This window comes from Acomys minous, assembly GCF_964271855.1.
Source record: "Acomys minous genome assembly, chromosome: 2".
Lineage (NCBI taxonomy): Eukaryota > Metazoa > Chordata > Mammalia > Rodentia > Muridae > Acomys > Acomys minous.
Window position 1 is genome coordinate 83086240 of NC_140484.1, and position 6947 is coordinate 83093186.

The following is a 6947-nucleotide window of genomic DNA, read 5'->3' on the forward strand; positions in this document are numbered from 1 at the left end:
TCTCTTGAGTTGTTTCTGTCTGGTATTGTGGTCACAACAAGGCAAAAGTAATTTCCACAAATGGGTAGCACCATTTCATGTCCCCTATGCTATGAGCCCTCAATCTTAATGGGTGCGCTGTGAGGAATGGCAAAATAATATTATTTTATAGATAGAGGTGTTCTGGGGAATGAGCCTTTCAAGTTACATGTGAGCGAGTACGATATAAGCAGGGTCTGTGTCTCTCTAACACCCACGATGGCAAGCCGGAGGAACAAGGTGACGGTGCATGAGTGTAAGGGAGCCCTCAAGACTGGTGAGAAGTCTCATTTCATTTCTGCGGCTGTGTCAAACATCATGACCAAAAGCTATTTTTAGGAGGAAATGATATATTTGGCATATATATCCACGTCCCGGCCTATTCCTGTGGAAATTCATGGCAAGAACCTGAAGGCAAGCGAGCTAGCTCTTTCACACAACATTGCCTCCAAGTAAGAAACTCACTTCAGAAGCAAAGAAGCATAACAGAAATCATGGAGGCTGCTACATGCTGGCACGTTTATGATCAGCTAGCTTTTGTATGCGGACTACAATCTCATGCCTAAGGAAAGTGCCTTCCACAATAAGATCCCTGAGGGCAACATGCTGAAAAATGAAAATTAACTGCTACAAATTGTCCTCTGACCTTCAAGGGTGTGCAACATCCAGAATTGTAAAAATGAAAGGTAAAATTAATTTTAAAAAATGAGCCAAGATTTCCTTTTCTTTTTCCAGTATCAAGTCCATCCTTTGTAAAATTATTTTTTAATTCTGCTGTTGTAATTGTTATCTTGGAGGCTTACTGCATCTATGGGCTAGTTTAGGTTTAGTTCTAGAAATTTCTAGCCTCCATACAAACTTTTCAAGGGCTAGAATATTTTCAACCTCTGAGACTTACTGGTGAATAAGCTCACCCTTTCTACTTATTTCTGAACTCTGGTTGGCTGATTCAACTCAACTGTCTGGCTCAAAACTTCTCTCTAAGCCGACTGATTCGAACTGCCTACTGACTGAATTGCTCTTCTTGGCCTCAAACTAAGCCTAGCAATCTATTCTAATCTTCTCCCTCTTTCCCATTCTCTGGCTTGTCTGTCTTCAACTGCTTCTAGTGTGGTCTTTCTACAACCTGTCTCTGTAAAACTGTCCCAGCAAAACTGCCTCCTCTCACCTTCTCTCTACCCTGTTGTCTTAAGTCACCTCTCTTTCCTCTTGGTTCTCCTGATAGGCATGTCCTATCTATGAATTATTTTGTCAAATATTTTTGATTTGTCGCTTTGTCTGCCCCTCAATTAGACATCACTTTCAAACGTGATTGCTACCTTCTGCAACCTAACTTTATCTTAATTGTTTGAGATTAAGGGTGTGTACTAAGGGTGTGTCTGCAATCCAGTAGTATCAAAAAGACATAGGAGGTCTTTGGATGTGTTCTCTAGGCAGAGCAGCCATGATGCTACATTAAAATTTTTCTATACTTCTCCTTCAGTCTGTAAGTCCAAACCTTAGCCTTCCTCCCACAAACATAGAGGTCCAAGCTCTAGTCTTCCTCCCTTGTCCCAGAGCTTCAGAATCCATACCTCCTCCCTCAAACTCAAGATTATTGACTCCAGACCTCCTCCGTCAGATCCAGGTGTCAAGATCCCCACCAGAGCCAGAGGTCCAAACTCCAGCCCTCCTACCTCAGACAGAGGGTGCCAGACCCCTGCCCTCTTCCCTCACACCACAGATCCAGAACTGCCTTCCTCCCTCATAACCAGGTATCCAGGTCCCATCAATCCGCTCCCAGATTCTAGTGTCCAGGACCCATCCTCCCCCCTCAGATTTACATGCTATTCCTACTCCTTCCCTCTGTCAGACTCAAATGTCCAGGTTTACCCTCTTCTGTCAGATCATGGGTCCTGGCCCAGTCTCCTCTTCTCTCATGACAGGCCCCAGCCTCCTACCACAGAATGAGACCTAAATCAGAATGCCTACTTGGTCACCTCGGTCAACTAGCCATATCCTTGCTGCGTCTTTATTGTTGGGAAACTAATTTTCTTAGGTTTCAGTTCTCCTCTATGGAAACCAAGATCCGTGTTCTCTTGTTTGTCTGAACAGAGACAGAAATCTATGATGAAATGTCCTGTTCTCTTTCTTCCTGTTGTTCTTTTCTTACCTTCAGTAAGAAAGAAAACCCTTTGGAAAATGTCTAGGCAAAGGAGTGTCTGTCTGGGATAGCTACCTTCCAGAGACATGGAGTCAAACTCTCTGTTTGTTGGTTTCCTAGGAAACTTGGAGGTTTTACTAGAGTCTGGTATGTGTGGGAGGAATTGCTCAGGGAGGCCCCATTGGCAGCATTAGGATCCAAGCCCTCCCAGTTCCTGGAAGTCAGAATCAGAGTGATTGCAGGTCTAGAATCTGAGCCCATTCTGGGGATTCCTTGCCTCAGGTCCCACCCTCTCACTCTCCACCCTCCACCCCACCCCTACACTGCTGGAAGTTCCTTATCACATCTTGCCCAACTGAGAGGCAGCCATAGAGCTGTGGGGTGTGGGACTCCCAGCTGCTGACCCCTCTCCTCTCATCTTCTCTTATCACTCTCCTTCCTCCCTTTTCCTCTCTTGTTGTCATGACTCCTCCCCCATCCTTGTATCTCCCTTCTCTTCTGCCTTCCTGGGAAATCCCACTGTGTGAGGAATTGATGCTATCACAGGAGTACAGTCCAGAAGAGATAATGCAGGAGGCCAGAGAACAACAAGAGAGAACATAGGGAAACAATGTTTGTTTGATGAAAAGAATGGAGAGAGAGAGAGAGAGAGAGAGAGAGAGAGAGAGAGAGAGAGAGAATATAATGACATAGATAGATTAAATACTTAGAAAATACAATATGGAAAGCAGGCATTATAGCGACCCATAACATACATCCTTTTTCTTTTTTGTTTTGTTTTGTTTTGAGACAGGGTATCTTTATGTAGCATTGGCTGTCCTGGACTCATTTTATGGACCACGCTGGCCTCAAACTCATAGTAATCCTCCTGCCTCTGCCTCCTGAGTGCTGGGATTAAAGGAAGGCATGTGCCACCACGCTTGGCATGCATCCTTCATTTCTTTAATCTAGCTCCTCCTAGGTCAGAGAACTGCAAGCTGAAGAGTAAACTGAGCAACAGAGTGAGTTCAAGGTCTGTGCTGCACAGGGAGATAATGTCAGAAAGGGAGGGGCATGTAGAAAAAGAAAGAAAGAGTGAAGTAATAGAAAGAAGATGGAAGGAAGGAATGGTGGGAGGAAAGGAAGGGAGGGAGGGAGGAAAGGAAGGGAGGGAGGGAGGGAGGGAGGGAGGGAGGAGGGAGGAGAGAGGAGGGAGGGAGGGAGGGAGGAGGGAGGAAGGAGGGAGGGAAATAAAATGAGAACACATGGGTTAGAAGTTTAAAGAGATGCAAACCTTACCCTTCCTCTTCTTTTTCTTTTCCCTCTGACTCTGACTTCTCATTCTGACCACATGCAACACACGTGTTCTTCTACCCCGTTCAGTTCAGGAACTGGCCTAGGCTCTAAGTGTTATATTTGTTAATTAAAAACACCAATGTTATGGTTTAAAGAATAACGCAGTAAGGTGTAAGGTGATAAGATATAAGATGGTACCAGGCAGCAGATATTATGTTGTAAAGGAGTTTATTAAATGAGCATGGAGGGGAGAAGGAAAAGGGGGAAAGGGTACCCCAGAGAAAGAGGCGGGGGGGGGGGGGAGAAGGAGAGAGAGAGGAAGTAGAGAAAGGGGTGATAGAGGAGGTAGAGAGAGAGGAAGTATTGGGGGGTAGAGGAGGTAAAGAGAGAGAGGAAGTAGAGAGGGGAGAGAGAGAGAGAGAGAGAGAGAGAGAGAGAGAGAGAGAGAGAGAAAGGAGAGAGAGAGAGAGAGAGAGAGAGAAAGGAGAGAGAGAGAGAGAGAGAGAGAGAAAGAGAGAGAGAGAGAGAGAGAGAGAGAGAGAGAGAGAGAGAGAAAGGAGAGAGAGAGAGAGAGAGAGAGAGAGAGAGAGAGAGAGAGAAAGGAGAGAGAGACCATGAGGAGGGTCTGTCCTTTTATATAGCCCTGGGCAGGATCACTTCCCCCCACGGCAGGTAAGTGATGACATCACATGTAGGCAGGGTAAAGCAGAATCCTAACATTATGGGCAGGAAAATGTGTAGAATGGATACAGACTTCTGCCCACTGAGAAATTACACTCTAACAAGAGAGATCCTCATTATACCAAAAAGATGCTGAGCAGTTGAGTTTACATATTATATAGAAGGCTGATCAATGCTGTGGGTGAAAAAGGAAAAACAGAATTTGGAAATAAGATGTCCCCACATCCTGCAATGGGTTTGCCATCAGAACACAGGTGTTGTGAAAACCACCAGTAACTCAAAGCCAAAATTGGAAAGGAGAAGACTCACACCATCACCATCATTGGACACAAAGATACCGGCAAGTCCACCACAACCAGCCACCTGATCTACAAATGTGGTAGAATCGACACTGAACCATCAAAAAGTTTGAAAAGGAGGCAGCCAAGAAGGGAATAGACTCCTTCAAGTACGCCTGGGTCTGGGACAAACTGAAAGCTGAGCGTGAAAGTAGTATCACTAGTGACACCTCCCTATGGAAATTTGAGACCAGCAAATACTATGTGACTATCACTGATGATGCCCCAGGACACGGAGACCTCATCAAAAACATGATTACAGGCACATCTCAGGCTGACTGTGCTGTCCTGATTTTTGCTGCTGGTATTGGTGAATTTGAAGCTCCAAGAATGGGCAGACCCATGAGCATGCACTTCAGGCTTATATCTTAGGTGTGAAACAGCTGATTGTCGGTGTCAACAAAATGGATTCCACTGAGCCACACAACAGCCAGAAGAGATAAAAGGAAATCATTAAGGAAGTCAGCACCTATATTAAGAAAACTGGTTACAACCCTAACACAGTAGTATTTGTGCCTATTTCTGGTTGGAATGGTGACAACATACTGGAGCCAAGGGCTAATAAGCTTTGGTTCAAGGGGTGGAAAGTCACCCACAAAGATGGCAGTGCCAGTGGAACCACACTGCTGGAAGCTTTGGATTGTATCCTGCCACCAGTTCGTTCAACTGACAAGACCCTGTGAACTGCTCCTCCAAGATGTCTATAAAATTGGTGGTATTGGCACTATCCCTGTGAATCAAGTTGAAAATGGTGTTCTCAAACCTGGCATGATGGTTATCTTTGCTCCAGTCAATGTCACAGCAGAAGTCAAGTCTGTTAAAATCCACCATGAAGCACTGAGTGAAGCTCTTCCTGGGGACAATCTGGGCTTCAATGTAAAGAACGTGTCCGCCAAAGATGTTAGACATGGCAACGTTGCTGGTGCCAGCAAAATTGGTCCACCAATGGAAGTAGCTGGCTTTATCGCTCAGGTGATTATCCTGAAGCATCCATACTACATGGGTGCTGGCTATGCTCCTCCTGTACTGGGCTGTCACACTGTTCGCATAGTGTGCAAGTTTGCTGGGCTTAAAGAAAAGATTTATGATCGTCCTTCTGGCAAGAAGCTGGAAGATGGCACTAAATTCTTAAAGTCTCTTTATGCAGCAGCGATTGTTGATATGGTCCCTGGCAAGGCTGTGTGTCCTGAGAGCTTCTCTGACTATCCTCCACTGGGTCATTTTGCTGTTCGTGACATGAGGAAGGCAGTTGCTGCAGGTGTCACCAAAGCTATGGACAAGAAGGCTTTCAGAGCTGGCAAAGTAACCAAGTCTGCTCAGAAAGCTCAGAAGGCTAAGTGAACATTATCCCTAGCACCTGCTACCCCAGTCTAACTCAGTGATGGAAGAACTGTCTCAGAACGGTTTGTCTCAATTGTCCATTTAAGTTCGATAGTAAAAGGCAGCTTAATGATAACAATGCACCTTAAAGCCTTCAGAAGGAAAGGAGACTGTTTTATGGACCATGTGTGTGTCTGTGTTTGTGTGTCTGTGTGTGTGTGTGTGTGTGTGTGTGTGTGTGTCAGTTTTAAGTTATTAGTTTTCAAAATCAGTAATTTTAATGGAAACAACTTGGCCAAAAATCTGTCAGAGAATTTTGAGACCCATTAAAACAAGTTTAATAGGGGAAAAAAAGACTTTGGAAATAAGAAGTTCATGGCTGAAGCAGTTTTCAGGTCACATAGAGAGTCCAGGTAAACTATCTTCCCTATCAGTTACATAGACATCACTGTGGTACGATATCTAAGAAAAGCACCTTGAGGAAGGAGAGGTTAATTTTGGTCATGGTATACGGTCCATAATGGTGAGAAAACTATGACAGTTTCAGAGACTCAGCCCATCAAAGCAGGCAGTCACTAGGTGGCTTGTTCACATTTCGGTGGGTCAGGAGAGAGTGGGACCTTGGCGTATACCACTCAGGGCCCTTCACCTACTCAGTGGCCAGAGTCTGCCAGCTAGGCCCAACTCCAAAAAGATTCTAATTCCGAGTAGACAAGGAGGTCAATGTGAGGTGTTCTAGTATCTTTTCCGTGATAAAACACTTATCAGAAGCAAAATTGAAAAGGAAAGGGTTTATGTGGCTTATAATTTCAGGTCTACCATTAATGGAACTCAGTGCAAAAACTCAAGTAGGAGCTTAAAGAAGAAACCGTGGAAAAACGCTGCTTGGCTAGTTCAGTTGCAGGCTCTTGCTTAGTTAGTTGTATTCTGCGGCCCAGGTTCCCCTGCCTTGGGATACCACCCATAGTGGACTGGGCCCTTCTACATCAATCATCAGTGAAGGCATTCTTTGTCAGACATGGCTGCAAGCCAATCTTATCTAGCAGACCTCCTCTCAAGTAACTCTAGGCTGTGTAAAGTTACCACGTTGAGCTAACTAGGACAAGAGGGAGCTAAGGGAAACTATACCTGCATCTTGGTGGGTTGTTCTCCCTGTCCTCAGAGCCCCTTTG

General features: G+C 45.0%; 1 pseudogene across 1 annotated transcript; it reads left to right on the forward strand.

Moving 5' to 3' along the window:
• Nucleotides 1–237: 237 nt before the first annotated feature.
• Nucleotides 238–5857, forward strand: LOC311609823 (elongation factor 1-alpha 1-like; annotated as a pseudogene). The gene is made up of 2 exons: nucleotides 238–295; nucleotides 4401–5857. The product of its transcript is annotated as an elongation factor 1-alpha 1-like (transcript).
• The last annotated feature ends 1090 nt before the right edge of the window (nucleotides 5858–6947 follow it).